The sequence below is a fragment of the Salarias fasciatus genome, chromosome 2 (assembly GCF_902148845.1).
Source record: "Salarias fasciatus chromosome 2, fSalaFa1.1, whole genome shotgun sequence".
Taxonomy (NCBI): domain Eukaryota; kingdom Metazoa; phylum Chordata; class Actinopteri; order Blenniiformes; family Blenniidae; genus Salarias; species Salarias fasciatus.
The window spans coordinates 23,936,245-23,956,182 of record NC_043746.1 but is presented as its reverse complement, the minus strand read 5'-3'; the positions used below and the strand labels follow the sequence as shown (position 1 = coordinate 23,956,182).

The following is a 19,938-nucleotide window of genomic DNA, read 5'->3' as shown; positions in this document are numbered from 1 at the left end:
AATCCCTCAATTAGACATAAAGACAGTGAGTTATGGTCGATAGTTCCACAATCAAGATTTGAATTGTTGTAAAATACGAACTAAAACTTTGCTCTCAGTGTAATGAATGTAATCACAAACCTGTTGTGATTATATCTGATTTATTGAGCACATTTGACTGTGAATGTAACCTGTCTAATGCATGAGAGCCCTGCTTCATCACAAGTATGTTTAAATATTTATTTTATCTCCATGAATGCAGCCACATATTAGATTCCATGCCTCAGTGGTCATTTAAAGATTTGAAGGGCCTCAATTTGAGCCTATTATCACGAGCACAACAATTAAAGATGCACAATTGCCTTCGATTATGTGATGCATTTACATAAACAAGGAGTCGTATGTTGTGGAGTCCAGATAAAAACAGCTTTCAGTGTGCCGCCATATTAATTGCGCCGCTCTTCCATATTTTACTGTGAATGTGACCTGTTTACCTTCAGTTTAAGCCGTAAAGCTGCTATTGAAAGTCCGACAGCGTCAGAAGTGTGTTGAAGTATTCAATTTATCATCATTCATGCAGCCGCATGAAGGATTTTATTCCTTCAAACTGATGCGAAATGGCATTTTCCTTTTTCAAATTGGCATTTTGAAGGGTCAGACTTGAGGATTATTGCAGTAAACAGCCAGTGTGGATGTGTAAAAGCACATTCAATTGATCATATGCAATATATCAGAGATCAGGGTCAACATAAATGTTGCGCAGAGCAGTGTTTGTGGTGTATTTGTGCTCACAATTAGCCGATGATGTGAGACTGTGAGGTATATGTAGATCTGCCGTCTTCCCTGCTGAATTTGATGATTTCTGTTCAAGGGCGGCAGCGAGAGCACACTCAGACTCTCAGAAAACATCTTCCTTTTCGTTTGAATTACTTTAAAGCGATGCGTTGTGACTGCGGCCGCACCACGCCGTCCCGTTCCCGCTCGCCGCCTCTCGGTCCGTCTTCCTGTCAGAGCGCGCGGCTGGCAGCCGGAGAGGAAGTCATCACTCTGTGACGCTCGGCTGCTCTCCACACACACACACACACACACCAATCTGCAGGTCTCGCAAGTAACGGTTCGAGACCCGAAGACAAATCTGAGCGCGTATTCTTGAAAGGATGGGACATAAATCTGAGGGTGCAGCAGCAGCAGCTCCGAGCGTCCTCAGTCAGTTGTCTGAGTAGAGAGAGTCTGCAGCCGCCAAAAAACACCCGACGCTGATCTGTTTCCTGTCTCTCTCTTTCAGAGCGGCGTTGTCTGGCCGAGACATGGCGGCGTTGAGGTGGAAGGTGCTGGCGTTCCTGGTCGTCGTCTCGCTGGCGTCCTGCGGCGCCGCGCCCACCGACATCCTGTATCGGGTTCCCGAGGAGCAGCCGCCCAACACGCAGATCGGCAGTCTGGCGGCGGACCAGGGCCTCCCCGACACCGGCCACCTCTACAAGCTGGAGGTGGGCTCGCCTTACCTGAGGGTCGACGGCAAGACCGGCGAGATCTACACCACCGAGATCCCCATCGACCGCGAGACGCTGAAGGACTGCCGCAACCTGTTTGAGGGCGATAAATGCTTTCTGGAGTTTGAGGTTTCCATCACGGACATGGTGAAGGGAATCGGTTCGGGTCCGCGCTGATCGAAGGCCGCATCGAGGTGCTGGACATCAACGACAACACGCCGCAGTTCTCCTCGCCCATCCTCACCCTCTCCATCCCAGAGAACACCCACATCGGCGCCCACTTCTCCGTCCCCATGGCCACCGACAGGGACTCCAGCGCCAACGGCGTGGCCGAGTACTCTCTGAGCGCCGGGCCGGACGCCGACCAGCTCTTCAACCTGCAGGTCGCACTGGACTCGGACGAGAAGCTGCCTCAGCTGGTCGTCATGGGCAACCTGGACCGTGAGAAGAAGGATTCGTACGACCTGAACATCCGCGTGGTGGACGGCGGGAGGCCGCCGAGGGCAAGCAGCGCCCTGCTGAGGGTCACCGTCACCGACCAGAACGACAACGCTCCAAAGTTCGAGAGGAATCACTACGAGGCCGAACTGCCCGAGAACAGTCCGCTGGGACACTCAGTGCTGCAGGTAGGTCCACACGCAGGTGATTGTACTTTTCCATTGTCCATCTGCTTTAAGGATTTATCCAACTTACATTTGTGAAAGGCTGGAGCCGTCCTGACACAACACAAAAGCCATCCCATTTATTTTCCCTAAGTCGGTATCATATCTTGCAATTTAATTCCAACTGCAACATCAACATTCACAACATACGTTTTACAAAAAAGAAAGTGCAGTCAGTCGCATGTTCCCATGCTCCACATGTCAACATATTTGTTTTTATTTCTTGTCTAGCCCCATTGCCTGACATTGTGATGACAACGTATCGTATTTCGCTTTATTATTTCAACATTACATCAGACCTGATGGCAGCAGGCCAGAAGTTAGAAGCAAAAAAATAAAGAAATAAAAATCAAGAAAAAAAATGACCAAAGAAAACAAAGTGAACAGCTGAAATGCTGAACTGCAGACGCTAGTTTTCACCACTTTATCCAAACTAATACGCCTGTCTGAGTAAATGTTATTAAGCGTAAAGAGATCAGAGGGACAGCTGAGGTTTGAGCAGATTTCAGAAGAAGCTGCAGAGGCCAGGCTGAGATTGTTTGGGCGCGCTATGTAGAGATGGTGGACAAAAGGTGCTTGTCCTCCAGGTAGGAGAGAAGAGGGAAGGCCTTGGAGGAGATTAATAGACGTAGGAGGTGGTTAGCAGTACAGGAGGGAGATGTGTGGTGACCCCTGAGGAGAGAGCAGCCTCGAAGACCGAGAAGGACACTTTCCCATTGCCCGGGGTAACGGGGTTCACCACAGTTTTCGGATGAGCGACAGGCAGCATACAGTCATGAAAACAAGGCATTATCTCCACGTTTTGCTATTAAAAGAGGACCTGGGATGTAAACTGCGTCGTGACGAGTCCAACAAACATTTTGCGGGAAACTTCGGCGACGAGGCGGGAACCCGCGGCACGGAATATGTTACACATTGAATGATCCATGCAGCCCGATGGAGCTAGAGGTGAGGTAGGCCGTGGGAGCGCTGCGTGCTGTCACATATTAACTACTGATTCAACTTCAACTTTGAGCCCCTTGGCAACAGCGGCAGGCGGTACAGAGCTGGGAGCCATTTCCTTTAAACTTTATTGAACAGATTTAACAGTGTCGACTGAAGGATTACAGTCCGTCCTTCTCGAAGATAGAGCGTCCATGTGAAAACACAAACATAAAGTATATTTATACTCTAAACAGATAAGATAACAATATGTCTTGAACATAAGGACTCAGATTGCCTCATTATTGCTCTTTTTCTTCTCATTTTACAACATACTGATAACACACTTAGACCTAATATCCAACCAAGAATGACATTTATTGCCTACAAGCCATGTTTTGCTTGGATTATAAAGATTGATTGATGTTTTAAAGTTGATGATAATCACTCTGAAGACATTACATAGACCAGAGGAGGCTCTTTCCAGTTTATGTTTACTTTACTGCTCCAGTGCTCTCCAGTCACATTCATCCACACACACCATTGGAAGTAATATGGAGTTCAATGCGTCCCAATAACACCCTCACAGTTAAACAAGTGGCCGGGATGTGAAGTCGACCCGCTCTCCCAGATGAGCCCCCATCCGGCATCATAAACCCAACCCTCCGTCAGTTGATTCATTCATAAATTCAAATGCCTTGCCAGAAATTTTTTCGAGCGGCGTTGAAACCCAGCTCAGCGTGTCATCCTCCTCTTCCCTCCCGCGACCGGCCCGGGCTCCCGGCTCGCTGTGCATGACTTAATCTGAGTCAGTCATGAGATTATCCACGCGGCTTATTGGTATTATTGCTCTGGATGTGGCTCATTGCGTTTCAGAGAGCTGCAGAATTCATTTCACTTAACGTGTGTTTGAGGAGCGATGCTGAGGCAGAGGCGGCGGGACGGCGCCGGCTCGCCACCCTGACCTGCTTAAACTGTCCAATGGCAGCGCAGCCGTGTTCATCCCCGCCTTCTGACTCACTCTGCGAAGGAGCGCCGCCGCCACCGCTGCTGCGTTAAGCATATTTTAACCTATTTTCTGCTTGCGTAGTCTGAAATTTTAGATTCTCAGCTTCCAGGCAGAATCAGTATATTTGTCCAGCTATGGAGGAACTCCTAAAGTCTCTGTTTTCTTTGAAATAACTTCAGATTCAAATATTTCATGATTTTTAGGACGATTGACCTTCCTTTCTTCAGCTGAATGAGCTAAAAAAAGTAACAAATAAAATACAATAGAAGCAAAAGTCAGCTTTAGAGCTTGTTTATAGTCTCCTCATTCAAATTTGAGTATGCATGAATACAGTGCCTTGGAAAGTTTGACAATTGCGTACTTTTTTTGGGGGGGGGGCTTTAAAATATCTGTCTTCACGATCAGCTGATGACGGTACTTATTACTTCTCATAAATCTGGATAATATTAGAACTTTCTGGAAAACATGAAAATGATTGACATTTTTGGTGTTTTTCAGAAAGTTTTTTTAATCATACAAAAGTAAACCAAAATTAAAAATCAACAAAGATTTTCCTTATGCATAAGAAAATAAACATTTTATCAAACACATACAGTAAAAACATCTTCAGATCATCGCACTCCGCTGACTTCATGATTCAAATGTTGCTCTGGCACCCGATTGGTCCTTAAAACCAGTGACATCACTGCATGTGATTGAACCCCGCCCACTTCTAACTTCAAACTCAAGAAAATTTCAATATTTTTTTTAAATGACCAAATAAGCTTTAAATTTGACAGAGGATATTGATGTGAGGTACAGTGACTTATCTGCAAGTTTAATTGATCAGTTGAACTTTAAAATGTGTTATTAAGCTTTTTGTGTTCAACATTAGAGGTTATGAAAGTGTGATGAGAAATCCCTAATGTTTGAAAGTTAGCTTTCTATTAAGATCATTTGGGAGGGAAAAAAACAAAAACAAAAAAAAAAGAATAACAGTATTAGTGGTATAACAAGCTCAGGCAGCCCAAACTGATGAAAAGAGTCCATGCTGCAGTACCGTGTAATTATAATGTAATTTATCCGACAACAAAGCAGACAGGATATAAACTGTGATGGATGATCTGACTGCACGGCTGATTCCCGGTGGAATAAACTCTAATAGCTCCTTAAAAGTGGATGAAACTTCCAAAGGAGACGGGAGGTTGTAAACAGGCCCATTGGTGAGGCAGCTCAGTCTCTCTGGTTAACGGTTAACTGGGAGATAAACAGTGTTTACACATGCTGTTGTGGCCGGTCTGAGCAGGCCTTGGAGAGCGGCCAGGCTCCGGCCTCATGGCCGAGCCCGGCTGCAGCTCAAACGGCTCGATACACAATTCTCAGACGCTGTCAATAATTCACCGGCGTTCGGTGATGGCTGCTGCTTAAAGCCACACCGGAGGAAAAGAAATCAATGGGCAGGAGAAATTATCATTTCACTTTCATGCTTTCTTTAACCTTAACCTCTCTGACTCGGATCAGTGGCTTCCACGGTCACCTCGGGGTGCCGAATGACGGTCTGTCACAGTCTGTGATCCCGCGCCGACAGGAAAGCAGATATTTATTATGTGGCAGTGTGAACTAGAGTCTGTGTTAAAAAGAAAATCCCTCCGAGACAGTGCTGTCTGCATTAACCTTTTAAACCCTGGGTTTCTTTGAAAATGTTTTCCTCTGGTGGTTTTGCGTGTGTGCATCGGGTAGCAGGTTCATCCAGCTCTCAGCTGAAGCCCCTTGAGTCTCACGTTGTGTGAAATTACTGACCGGAGTGATAGTTTCATCAAAAGCTGCTTTTAAATATACCTTTTCAACTTTTTACCCATGAGATGGTCTGTAGGAAAGATTTGAAGGTAAAGCAGGGACTAAGGGAAAATTTTAAAAGTAATCTGTCCACTACAGACTGCAGCGCTAACAGACATGAAAAAAGTTTGTGCTGACGCATTGTTTCTTACTAAGCATGTCTAAATATAGAAGCTGTGATAAAATATTGCCAGGTAGATTTTTGTGGCCTTGAGGTAAATTCAGCTTTATTACCTTTGTTTTTCAGATAAGTGAGATTAATTTTTCTGCCCTGTTTTCGTCTCATAATGGAATTAAGCTAACCCATCTTAAGATCTTAGTTTACTTCTGTTTCTGAAAACTTACTCCATATGTTATTGCCAGTCAAAAGTAAGCTAAAATATGCTAACCTAGCCTCTCATTCGTCAGTGTTAAACTAAGCTAACATTTCTGCCATGTTACCGGCCAGTGTATGTGTTAAAGTATACTAACACTCTTTAAAATGTGTTTCAGTTTTTATCATAATCACATGACAGGCCAAGGCTCATGAGTTCCTAACTGTATTCACAGATCTGTCACATTGAAAATGCAAGTTTGCTTCTCTAATATTTTCATTAACATCTGTGTGAAAATGATTTAAGCTAAGCTAAATGGCTTTTGACCATAGCTTCAGATCTATCCACCTCATCTAGCTCGCGTAGCAGAAGATTAGTAGTATCAATTTATCCTAACAATTACACAGCAGATTCATATTCATTGTACTAAGTAGTCAGCACAGTAATTCCCAGTTTTAATGGTAGGGGGGAAAAAAGAAAGAAAAAGGCCAAGCTAAGCTAATTTACTTTTGGCTGTAGCTGTTCATTTATTGAAAAGACAAGCCAGGCGAGCTGCTCCCCCCCACTATTATCAGCTTCTGGACTGAGGCAAGAAGCTCGCTAAACACCTGCAGATTCATTTTATTTTTATGAGAGGCCAAACTAATGTTTCTTTGCAGCTGACCTGCCAATCAGACGTTAACCTGACTTTATTCACATTCTAGCTAACTAAACCATTTTTACTGTTGCTTCATATTAAGTCTCCAGACAATCCTGTGGCATCTCCTAAAACTTGGCAAAAACAAGTGATTGAGAAGATTTCTCCAAATGTCAAACCATTACTTTAAAATCATTGCACCGCTGTTTGAATCTCTAACAGATTTGTGTCCTTGGCCCAAACAACACAAGTTTTATTGCTTATTTAAAAACACTCACATCATCTTATCTCTGTGCCAGAATGTTCCTTCTTGTTTTTGTGGAAACCTTTTTTTTTTTTTTTTTTGCATTTTAGCAGAATTATTTTTGCTGAGTGCTCACTTGGCTAGGACGCAGCTCAGCTTTAAAAGGAATAATGGCCTTAAAATCTGAAAAAACCTTAATTACATTACCTCAAGTCCCAGGTGAGGCCACACAAACGCTGAACCAGCACCACCCGGGACGTTTAAATCAGCTGTTCAACAACTAGTTCATCTGAAACTGCATAGCGACCTACATTTGTGAACAGCAGCCATGGCACTGAATAAACAAAATTAAAAGGTGTTAGAGGGTGGATGGAAAGGCTTTCCACACCATTGCAGTATCTCAGTGATATTTTGCTGACTGCTTGTACCTCATAATTGACTAATTTCCTCAATTTACTTTGAGTTTGGGTATATAAACTGGACTGTAGCTCACATTGGTTTGTCCTCTTGGTTTCTCCTAATGGGCCCGGAGGAGCCAGGGCTTTTCTGATAATGAGAGGAACATTAACATTCACTCATCTGCCCATTAGATGCCAATGACCCGCTGCACGGCCGTTAGATGTTGTTATGTGGGTGTGTGTGCGCCTCGCTTTGATCGTCTATTATGTTTCACACACCGGATGAAAAAAAAAAAAAAAAACCTCCTCCCCCCTCAGGAAAACACAAAGAGCTTTGTAGTGTTACATTAGCAATGGTCAGACTTCTTTGTTAGTCAAGGGAGCAAAATAATCATTATACTGTAAGTGAGATCATCAGGGAACATTGGATGTTCAGCTTTCCGGTGACATTGACTGCAAATTGACTGAGATGTACTGAAGGCAGTAACTGTTTACTCTGTATTTCCATCACGTTTAAAGCAGGGCAACACAAGAATATTTGTTTTAGTTACAGAATTCATAAATTTTTTTATTTATTCATTCATTTGTTTATTTTACAGAAACAGGCACATATTCGTGGAAATGAAGAGATGTGAAAAAATAAAGCCACCCCACCGTAACCCCCACTTCTTCTGCCTTTAAGCTGGGCCTCCAAATCCCCAATGCTCCCTGGCCTCCCACTGCCCCTCACATGTGGCAAGCTATAAATAGAATGGGTCAAATGCCAAGTAAATAAAGTAACTTAACTGGGTTAGTCGGAACTGATGAGCCTCTAATGAGAAGTGAAACTTCTTTAGAACATCATTAAGAAATCCCAGTGCATTTCAAGAAAAGAAACAGGAAAAAAGTAACTTATCCATGTTTGTCTTCCTAGGTCAGAGCCAATGATGCAGACACCGGCACCAATGGAGAGATCGACTACAGCCTTCATCAGGCGTCGGAAACAGTCCAGAGACTTCTGCGGATTGACCGTTCTACTGGCATCATTTACGTCAAAACCTGATTGACAGAGAAGAAGAGAACTTCCTCAAGTTCTTTGTGGTTGCCAGAGACCGTGGACCCAATTCGAAGGGATCGAAGGTCATGGTTACGATCAACATCAAAGATCAGAATGATAATGCACCGGCCATCGAGATCCGTGGTATTGGCTTGGTGACGCATCAGAACGGTGTAGCCAACATCTCGGAGGACATGCCTATTGGCACTGCAGTGGCGCTGGTTTCAGGTTTCAGACCGTGACGAGGGGAAAATGCCGTAGTGACATGCGTGGTTGCGGGTGACGTCCCATTTCAGCTCCGACCTGCCAGTGAGTCGGCCAATGACCGGAAAGAGAATACTTCCTGCAGACTACGACCCTGCTGGATTACGAGCGCATTAAGGATTACAGGATTGAAATTGTCGCAGTGGATTCTGGGAACCCAGCTTTGTCCAGCACCAACCTCCCTTAAAGTTCAGGTCACAGACATGAACGACAACACTCCCACCTTTTCCCCTGCGTTGCTGGAGGTGGACTTTCCAGAGGGCAACCAACCCGGTGACAAAGTGCTGGATGTTGTGGCCACAGATGCAGACCATGGTACCAACGCAGAACTTGCCTCAGCATCATTGAGCTTTCAGCCACTCGTCTCTTCGAGATTGATGCGAACACAGGGGAGGTTCGTGTGAAGAACCTGCTGGACCGGGAAGAGACTGAGCAGTATAGATTTCGTGTGGCAGCAGCTGACAAGGGTGTTCCTAGTAAAACTGGCACCGCTACAGTGGTGATAACGTCCTCGACCGCAATGACAATGACCCTAAATTCATGCTGAATGGCTACAGCTTCTCGGTCAATGAAAACATGCCTCCACTCAATCCTGTCGGTGTTGTGACTGTCACTGATGCTGACAGGGTGAGAATTCTGAAGTGACGATGTTTGTGGAACCAGATGATGCAAGTTTGTCATTCAGAATGGCACAGGAACAATCTTGTCCAGCATATCCTTCGATCGTGAGAAGGAAAGCACGTACACCTTCCGCCTGAAGGCTGGGATGGGGGTGATCCGCCTCGATCCTCCTACGTAGGTGTCACCATCAATGTCCTGGATGAGAATGACAATGCTCCATACATCACCAAGCCATCTAACTCCTCCTTCAAGCATCTGTCACCTGGCACCAAACCAAACGCACCTGTGGAGGTGGTAGAAGCTGAAGACATGGATGCCGGACCCAATGCTGAGCTGGACTACAGCATCACAGGCGGCAACCCATTTGGCCTCTTCCAGATCTCACCTACAAGTGGGGAGATCACGCTGGCTCAGGAGTTTGATAGCAAGTACAATGGGCTACATCGTCTGGTGGTGAAGGTCAGCGATAAAGGCAAGCCTCCTCGTCACACCACCGCCCTGGTCCATGTCTTTGTCAATGAGACCAAATCTAATGTCACCCTCATTGAAGCACTCGTTGGACACAGCCTCTACACCCCTCTGGACAGGGATATTGCTGGAGATCCCAATTACGCTCATGGTCAGCGCAGCAATATCCTATATGGCAGCCTCGCCGGTATTGCGGGAGTGATCCTGGTGATTGTAGCTGTGGTTGTCATCAGACACCGGCTGCAGAAGGATACAAAGAGCGGCTATCAGGCTGGAAAGAAGGAGAGTAAGGACCTGTATGCGCCCAAGCAGGGCCCCAAAAACGGAAAAGGGAAAAAGAGCAAGAAGGGGAAAGCTCCAAAACCAGCAAAGCCACTGGAGGAGGACGAGGAGGCCAGTCTACAGAAGGGCCTCAAGTTCAACCTCATCAATGACAATGTCAATGACAGTCCCAGAATCCACCTGCCCCTAAACTACCCACCAGGAAGCCCTGACCTGGGCCGCCACTACCGCTCCAACTCCCCGCTCCCTTCTATCCAGCTTCAACCACAGTCACCCTCTGCCTCCAAGAAGCACCAGGCTGTTCAGGACCTCCCCGCAACCAACACCTTCGTAGGGACGGGTGACAACAACTCCACAGGCTCCGACCAATATTCGGATTACAGCTACAAGGCCAACCCACCCAAATACAGCAACAAACAGGTAGGAGACTACGCAAACACGGCAATGTACCCCAGGAACATCTATTGGACCAACCGGGTGTGGTAGTCAAGTCGGGACAAATTTGGCACAGCCGATATTCATCCACCAAAGCTGCACTGATCCTCACCCTTCACACCACCCACCCACCCCCCCCGCACAGCACCCACTTCCGAATGGCTGTGGGTGGTTTCTTCAGTTTTATTGTTTGGTTTTGTTCACCATTTCTGTTCAGTTATATTTGTGTTCTGGGTTTTCGACGGCAAACATGGACCACCTCAAAAAAATGCACAATATGAAGGATTCTGTGAGCGATAGACCAAATATGGGTTTACCAATATCTACCAGGTGATATTTTGGTGACAGTAAACCTAACAAAATGGACTGTAGAACAATGTTTGACTTGATATTTGACATGGGGAGTATTTAATGAAGAGTATCTGTTAGAAGAGCACATTGTGTAAATTTAGCACACAGAGGCATATTGGAGACAGTTCACCGTTGATATTGGACATTCCATATGAGTCTACACTTAATCTCTCCATGTTTCTCATTTGTTTCATTTGTGTTCTTCCATCTTTTCACGGCGGGTTAAATGAAGGAGTTCAGGAGTTTCTCTTGCTTTATTATTCACGAGTGTTTTCAATTCACTGAAAGATCTGCGCTGACATCCTCATTAAGTCTGAATGTGTTTTTTCCTTTTCTTTATTTTTTCTGAGCTGGCTCGAGGTTTTAAAGCTGCTCTTTAAGGCCGGATCAGCTAGTTGAAGTGTGACAAAGAGTGACTGTGAATTCTTGAGTTTTTTTAGCCCTCCTTTTTGTGTGTGTGTGTATGTGTGTGTGTATGTCTTGGCTTTTTTGACCAGGCTGAGCAGCACTTTAGAGTGTTTCCATCCAGGTCGGACCAATTTAAGGTAATTTCGGCTCAGTCGGGGAGCCGAGTTGTGAAAAAGAAAGACAGGGAATTAGAGCAATGAGGGAGTGGGGGGTTGTAAAAACGAGGCAATGAAGGAAAAGGTACACTAAGACAAAATACAACCATTTCTTAACCTCCGCACCTCCTTGTCAGGTCGGCTGAAATACGACTTTTAATTTTGCCGTGTTCCCAATCACCGGGCTAAAAAGTCAATTGTTTGCACAGATTAATGGCAGGTAATTTTCCAGGCGCCCGCTTTCGCCTTCTTTTACCCAGAGTGCCTTGCTCTTTTCTATTTAATGTACAATAAAATGGGGGAAGGGGGGAGGGGCGGGGCATCGACTGTGTGATCGTAAGAAGCTTTTTTCACGCCACATTGGCTGTAGTTTTATTTTTTGTTTTCGTTTCATTTATTTCAAAATGTTGTGGCTTCTTCACGGACTTGGTGGCTGTGAAACAGAAAAATGTCACGTGCACTGTGACAAACCGTGGAGACAATCAAGGTGTTGTGGTGACTGTACATATATGTTGTGAATGACATTGTGAGATGTTTTTTTTTTTCTTTGTGTCTTTTATGTTTTTTTCATCTGCTGTTTAATTTTTTTATGTTGCTACATTGTGTGCATCATGTGAGCTTAAAGGTGGAACATGTATTAGTTTTGATTTAAAGGTACAGTATGTAAGATTTTTAACTTGAAATTTATCAAACAAGTCAAATGAAAAGAAATCAACAGTAATGTCGAATCCATCGATGTCGATGTGTGGTAGGCTATAGCACGCTGATGGACGAGTCCCAGATTGTTCAGCCTTGTAAATCTAGATTAAGGCAGTCATAACTAATAATTTTTTAAAAAAAACTGAAGAGTGTGGAGAGTCACTATGGCTCAGGAGTTTCTAAAATATTGGATGATGGATGGATTCCAATGGAATCCAAAGTCTTCCTATTCAATGCTTTAAATCGTAAAACTCTGCATGATTGCTAATGCTAATACCTATTTGTAGACACATTAAGGTCTGCACATAAAAGATGATTACAATGGCCAAATTCATAATGTTAATTGAGAAGTTATAAGTGATATTCATGATGGAACTGTTGCAAAAGCTGAATTAGAAACCACTGCTTGAACATGTAGTTGTTTTTGAGAATCAAACAACAATACCAAGGACAGACTGAATGCTACATGACACATGATGTAAATCTTACATACTGTACCTTTAACAAAGACGCCTGACTGCATTGTGTTCCTGCTTTCTGAAAAGACTCACCATCTCAATATCTGAACCAAAGACTCACTCGCTTGCTCACTTCTTCCATTATCATTGCCATCGTACAGTTTGAACACGACGCTGCAGGATTTGTTTTTTCCTTGTTGGGAGGTGTTAGCAGAGTTCCCGGCCGTGTTGGCAGCTCCGTGGCACCCCTGCCGGGTTAACGTTTACCCCGTTAACACTCGAGCCCCGCGGGCGTCACACTTCACTCGAGTCGGATTCAAAGCCCTCATATCAACTCTGCCTCCATCACTTACACCTGCTCACTCGTGTTCTTCCACTTCACCGGGGAACTAAATGTACAGTGTTCTTCCTCTCATTGTTTTTTTGTTTTTTTTAATTTCAATAAACATGTTGCTTAATTGTTAACGTGGCAATCTCTGTGCATTCACTGGGTGAGGCGGGGTGGAGGGGGCAGGGCGGGTGGGTTTGACATGGAGGTCCCCCAGAGGAGAGGTACAGTATCCCATTTTTCATTTCCATCCTTCACACATGGAGAGAAAGTGTATGTTGGCACAAACTCTTGTGTTTTGATTGAATGCAGAATTTTTTTTTAAATAATATTTTTTTATCGACTAAACAGCAACAATAATATGAGCAATGACCTCTAAAATCTGTGTTGTCATGGCAACAATAAAAAGATAAATGGTTTTGAGCACCGAAGGTACTTGGATAAGTTGAGATTTTTATTTGAAATAACTTGTATTGGATATATTTCTCATATTATTTCCATAGCTGTGGGCCAGGAGGACCCACCTTCACTTCTCTTATACACAAAATATGTTTAGGTACAAAACTACATTAAAAAGTTAATATTACACTTCTTGCGTAGATCCCATCTTCACACATCAAATTATGGACGTTACGCCAAAAGTCACAATGTTAAAATAGGTATGAATCATTTTACACAGATTTATGAAATGAAATTTTTTTTAAAACCACACATTTTCTCCATATATTTATTATGAAATAAGCAATAACAGAATTTCCTAGTTTGGGATTAATAAAGTGATACTCTATGCTAAATTAGCAGATTTTTACCTGTGTATTCAAGTATAAACTTCACTAATATAAGCATTGTGAGTGTTTGCTTCAGAATTTGTGTGGTAGGAAAAAAATGAGGAGTAAAATATCAAGAAAAAAACTTAGAAATTGTCTTCTTTTATGTGTCACCACCAACAAATTGCTAAATATTTCTCATGCTGAAACCTCAAACAGGAGTAGATGATGATCTGGAAATACTCATATTTCATTTCAGCTTATAAAAAGTCAAACTTGTTAGTTTGTGACGATATTGAGTTTTAGCTGATCTGATTCTGGTCGAAATGATAAAGATTTTAGATTCATGTTCATGTTAAAATAAGATAACAGCAATACTTACTATAGTAATAATAATATTCGTTTTTGATGTAATCTAGTGGAATATGTGGACATATTTCACTGAAATTCCCCTGATGACTGCTCCTCTGTGAGAGTTGCGGGAGACGCCTGCTGTGAAGAAATTGTTTGTTTCACATCAGGTCATTTATTAACTTTTATTAACAGACCATCTCATCGGTTGGTGGACTATCAACATTCTGCTGATCAAAAGTAATTACTGGCCTGTGGCCCAAGGCTGTAAAGCAGCATGTGAGGTGAAAGCTTCTAACATTTGATCAAATAAAATTTGCAGGAAAGATCTCATCTGAGTTCTCATTCAGATTTAATATATGTTAAAATACCCAAAACTGCTGCTGTATGTCCAGAGATGTAAATGTCATGAAAGATTTAATAGTTTGGTCTTTTTTTTCTTTTTCTTTTTTTACTGCATTTTTTTATCTGCATCAAACCTCAGATCAACGAAAGCCTCAGACCCTTTGGTCCTTGAACGGGGGTCCCGGACCTCAGGTTTAGAACCGCTGCAGTGCAGCTCAGAAACAAACACACCTGCTGGTTGTGGTTTGAATGTGTCCGATTATGTTTTCTCTCCATGAGCAGCGTCAGCCATCCTGTCCTCAGTCTGTCATTTTGAAATTAACTGCAGCAGCCATTGACCTGTACACACACACACACACACACACACACACACACACACACACACACACACACACACACACACACACAGTTGACTTTGAACCTGTGACAAACAGAGATGAAAGCATCTCCGGGTGCAAGTGGCAGCTGGGGTGAACCTGGACTGAGGTCAAAGGCCAAATATGACTCAAAGAACATCTATTAACAAACTCGGAGCGTTGAGGTCAAAGGTTAATGACCGGAGGTGGGACAATGCTCCTCCCCCCACTCCTGTCTGGACGGTGGCAATTGGCAGTCCGGTGGCGTCCTTCCTTCTTTTACGCTGACCAGCTCGTCGGTTTCCATGGTGACGCGGCAACCTGAGTGTGTATGTGTGTGTGTGTGTGTGTGTGTGTGTGTGTGTGTGTGTGTGTGTGTGTGCATGTGTGTGTGTGCTGACTCATAGTACTGACCAGCCTTCCTCCCTCTGATCCGGCACAGTCCCTCCTATGAAGAGCTCTGCCCTTTGAATGAAGGTGTGTGTGTGTGTGTGTGTGTGTGTGTGTGTGTGTGTGTATTGAGTTTATATAAGCTCTGAATGTTTTCTCTCCGGACACAGTTTTGTGACTTTAGCCACATGGCTCCGAAATCATATTGTGATTCAGCAAATTCTGTGACGGCCACAAAATCACTCTGCAATCTGGACATTAGCTGAAGTTCCACCAGTGGGAGGAAGATGCTCTATAATGTGGGTGTTCAACACGTCATGTCAACCAGAAGCAGCTGACATAAACCACCAACATGCAGCTTTTAGACAGGGAAGCTACTGAAGCATGCTAATGCTAATCAACGCTACCGTGGATGCAGGCTAATGTTAACGTTACTGACAGCACAACACCTTTCGTGTTGCTCTCTAAAGTAACAAGGAACTTTGGAATTGTGCTTATTCTTTTTTCTAAACTGGAGTTCATAGTAATGGTAAGGGCTAAAGTTAGCATTAGGTTAACCGAGTTAAGTTAAAAACGTAACTCAATTTAAGTGGGTAACTTAAGGAGATACTTTGCTTAATTAAAAAGAAGTGGAGGCACAATAACTTAATAACATTTCTCTATAAAATTGTATTTGGTATTTGCAAAAAAAAATAATAAAAAAACCTTGTGGTTGAGAGCCATCGTCTTCACTTCATCTTCGCTGTGAACACTAGAGAGATTCTCTTCAGATCACTTTTCCGGAGCGGTTCGCCACACTGGAGGAGGTCACAAGCTAACATTTCAAGATTTGATTTTGTTTTTCAGAAACACTGAAATCTATTAACTCCTTGGGCTGCATAAAAAAGAAAAAGAAAGGAAAAAAAAATCCTCCAAGTGATGCTCCCAGAGAAGGCAGAAAAAAAAAAAAAAATCAATCCGCTGTTCAACTTTTCACTTAATTTTTATGATACCATGAGAGAGAAAACCAGGGTCTGTAAAAATAAGCCTTTTTTTTGCCACTCTCTGCTTGAAGAAAATTACCTTCTTAGAGGCACGAAACCCCCCTCGCTCCCTGTACCAAGCACACCCCTCCTCACCCACTAAATATCCAGCTTCAACATGAAAATCCCAACGTTCAGGAGAAAACGCAGCCAAAATGTGTTTCCCATCTCACTCGACCCGTTAATGTCCCCACTAAACACCCATAATGAGTTTGCCGAGCTACAGTTACAGTCTATTAACCCAATCCTGATCTGAAACAGGTGCTTTTTTAATCAATAACACGCGGCCCCGGAGTTTGACTGACGGAGGACTTCCTGCCGCTTTTCTGCCGTGCGGCTCACTGTCAGGGAAAAGAAGCCATAATGGCAGCCATTAGGCGGGTGGCGAGCAGCTTTTTTCTCCCCGGAAAATTACGGTCATTTCAAGGCAGTGGCTGAAATGTAGTCGGGCAGGGACGGGGTGTCTGTCATCAGTGAGCCGCAGAGGAGGAGGAGGAGGAGGACGAGGCCCACATTCACCAGACAGTGCTACACACTACTTCACATGTTTTACAATCAGATGCAATCATTAGATCTGCGCCCAGCTCAGCCCCCACCCGGCACCTTCTGCTTTTCACAGTCCTTAAAATTTTAGGAAGAAATCATGATAAATGTAATTTCTCTGTCATTACAACTTTTAAGTCAAGAGATCAAATGCAGGGTAAAACCATAACTTTATTCATCCGTTTCATTTAAGAGTGAAAGCAGAAAAAAGAAAAAAAAATGTTGCATCCAACAAGCACATTGCAAATAACTTCTTTTTAATGGACGTTTTAAATAAATAGGCAATAAAAAGATAGTAAAGGTTTTAAAGACTTGGTATACCACCTGCAAGTGTTACCGGTTACACTTTATTAGCTCATTTAGGAAGTAAACATCGAGTAGTAACTGCAGGAACTATAATGACGATGGTGAATACCCAAGACGGTTTTCCTTGGGGTGTCCACATTATTGGAAACCCTCCCTCATGGTCAGCAGGGATCTCCGGTTCACGAGAGTTTTGCTGTTTCACCTGTTACTGGTGCCTTTCTTCATTTGTTTAGGCTCCAGCCCAGCCCTCTGAAGGAAGTAGCTCTCTGATTTTGGTGTTAATCCTTGACAGAACGACTTCGGTGGGGCAGACGGTTGCATGCCACCCTTTTCAGACAGCTTCACAGATCAAGTCCTGGTACTTGGCTTTGTTTAGTTAGTAGGACACAGCGAAGCAAGACTGTTCTTCAGGTCCACACTCAGTTCCCAGTCAGTGGTACCTCTTCTCTTGGTGTCTGGTTCCATTCCCTTACAAACTTGGTTTTGTGCAGTCGGGCTTGCTTGTTGTTGACTTTAACGCTTTGCTGTTCCACCCATTGAGTGATTTCAGTGAGGACCTTGTTGTGAATCCACGTGTATCTCCGATATATTTCAGCTCTCAAAAGCATATTTTAATTATATCATTACTCATATCACTCTTTGCTTAACTCAAATCTCTGAATACTGGACATTTTTCTTTGGTGCACTACTACTGCTACAATTATGGCTGCCTCAGTACGTTAGCATACTTTTCAACACATTTTCTTATAGCACAATGTATGATGGAATGCAGGTGTTTGGATAAACATCTGGAAACATTTCTCAGAAAGCCAGTAAACCAGTCAGCTTCAGCCTCACTGTAGTATCTACAGAACATACTTATCACTGTCGGGGTTTGTACGTTGGGGAAGGTCGCGTGTGTTCACAAGTTTGGACAGGTATGATGTAGAGATGAAGATACATAAATATCTGAGTCTGCAGTGGAGGGGGAGGGGGAGGGGGAGGTACCTGGCCACAAAGAGTCCTTTGTATGTCACACACAAGCACAGACTCACATTATTTGTCCTACAAAACACACATTCCTGAACACGGACATCACTCAGCGCCGTGTAATCCTCTCTACTGTGAGAACGTGTGTCGGGACCAACAGTTGGGGAGTGTCAGCCAGGTAGGAAGCACCTCACCCTGCCAGGCCAAGCTAACTGAACCCACTCAAAAAACACCTCCAGGTGCAGCAGCCGTTCAGATTCCACACTCTGGAGAGACGTGGGAACTCAGACCGCCTGCACTCGGTGCTCTGACTCTCAGGTGTATCCAGGACAGGTGCAGCGGGAGATTCACCTCCAGGTTTACTGTGAAAGTCACTCATCAGCCAGCTTGACAAAAAGCTGCTTTCATTTATGAGAAAACTTGAATCTTTGTTTTAACTCACACTGTCAAGCAGCAGATTTGAATTTGACCATTTTAACAGGAATACTTTGTTCCATTTATGTGAATCAGCAGGTACAATGGCAGTGATTCTAACAGCAACATTATAGATAATGAAATAAAGAGACTAGAAAATGAGGTTTATCCTGTCAGTACAGTAAAATTAATTGTTTTGACTAAAAACTGACCGAAGTGACAGTGTATTTAAATATGAAAGTGACCGAGGGATCAGCCCTGTGGAACACCTCCAGTGGTTTTAGTATGACTTTAATCACTTTTACTGTCCATTTCCTGTCTTTCCGTTGAAGGATGGATGTTTCACAACCCTGAAAGCTCCTCTGAGCTCTGCTTGTTTCGTGCAGTCAAATGTAACCACCGATTTTCCAAAGACAAAAACGCCAACGTCGAACCGTCACTGGAGCACACGTTCTCAGTGAAGATAATGAAAAGAGGGAATGAAAGGAAGAGGACAGGCAGGAAAGTAGATCTGCGAAAAAATACATAAAATCTTCTTAGCCTTGGCTCTTTCATTCAGACGCTGCAGCTTATTTTAACGGATCTGAAGAGAATCTTGAGATTGGTGAAGAAACTCCTATTCAACCTCTCTCTCCCTCTCTCTCCCTCTCTCTCTCTCTCTCTCTCTCTCTCTCCCTCCATCTCTGTCTGTCTCCGTCTATCTCGGTCGCCCCCTCAGGGCCGTGATTGTGTTTGAGCCACTGAGACGACTCAATACAAAGATCAGTGTATGTGTGTGTGTGTGTGTGTGTGTGTGTGTGTGTGTGTGTGTGTGTGTGTGCTTTACTTTTATGTGGAGCCAGAAATCAAACACACAAGAAAGATAATTTTGTTAGTGTGTCACTGTGTGTTCAATGTATTTTTCTGTGTGTGTGTGTGTGTGTGTGTGTGTGTGTCTGTGCACGCATGTGAAGCCTGGGGCAGGTTTCCGTTCCACTTCACTTGTGTTGTCGGAGCAGGTGGCAAGACAACACACACACACACTGTCTCTCTCTCACACACACACAGAACAAAAGAGGCACCAATAAATCCCAGCATGGGGAGAGGATGAGGATGATGGGGAGGAGGAAGAGGAGATGATGAAGTGTAGAGTGCACGGATGTGTATTCGTGTATGTGTGTTTGTGTGTGTGTGTGTGTGTGTGTGTGTGTGTGTGTGTGTGTGTGTGTGTGTGTACTGGTAGCAGGTGGTGTGACTCAGAGAAGAAGGAGGTCGCTACCCTTGCATCACACACATGCACGTGCTCATACACACACACACACCTGTAGGCGCGGTCAAAGTTCAGATGCTGTACAGTTGCTCTGTGCACAGGGCTGCTGAACTCTATTTGTCTGCACAACACACACACACACACACACACACACACACACACGCGCGCGCACAGACACACGCTTGCTGCTGTAATCATCATCAGCAGCAGCAGAAGTTCAGGTGCTGCTCACACACACTCACCTGCAGGTTG

At 43.9% G+C, this 19,938-nt stretch overlaps 1 pseudogene; it reads left to right on the top strand.

Annotated features, from left to right (window-relative positions):
* Positions 1-1,267: 1,267 nt before the first annotated feature.
* LOC115395572 (protocadherin-1-like) overlaps positions 1,268-19,938 on the top strand; it is a 162,985-nt pseudogene continuing 144,314 nt past the window's right edge.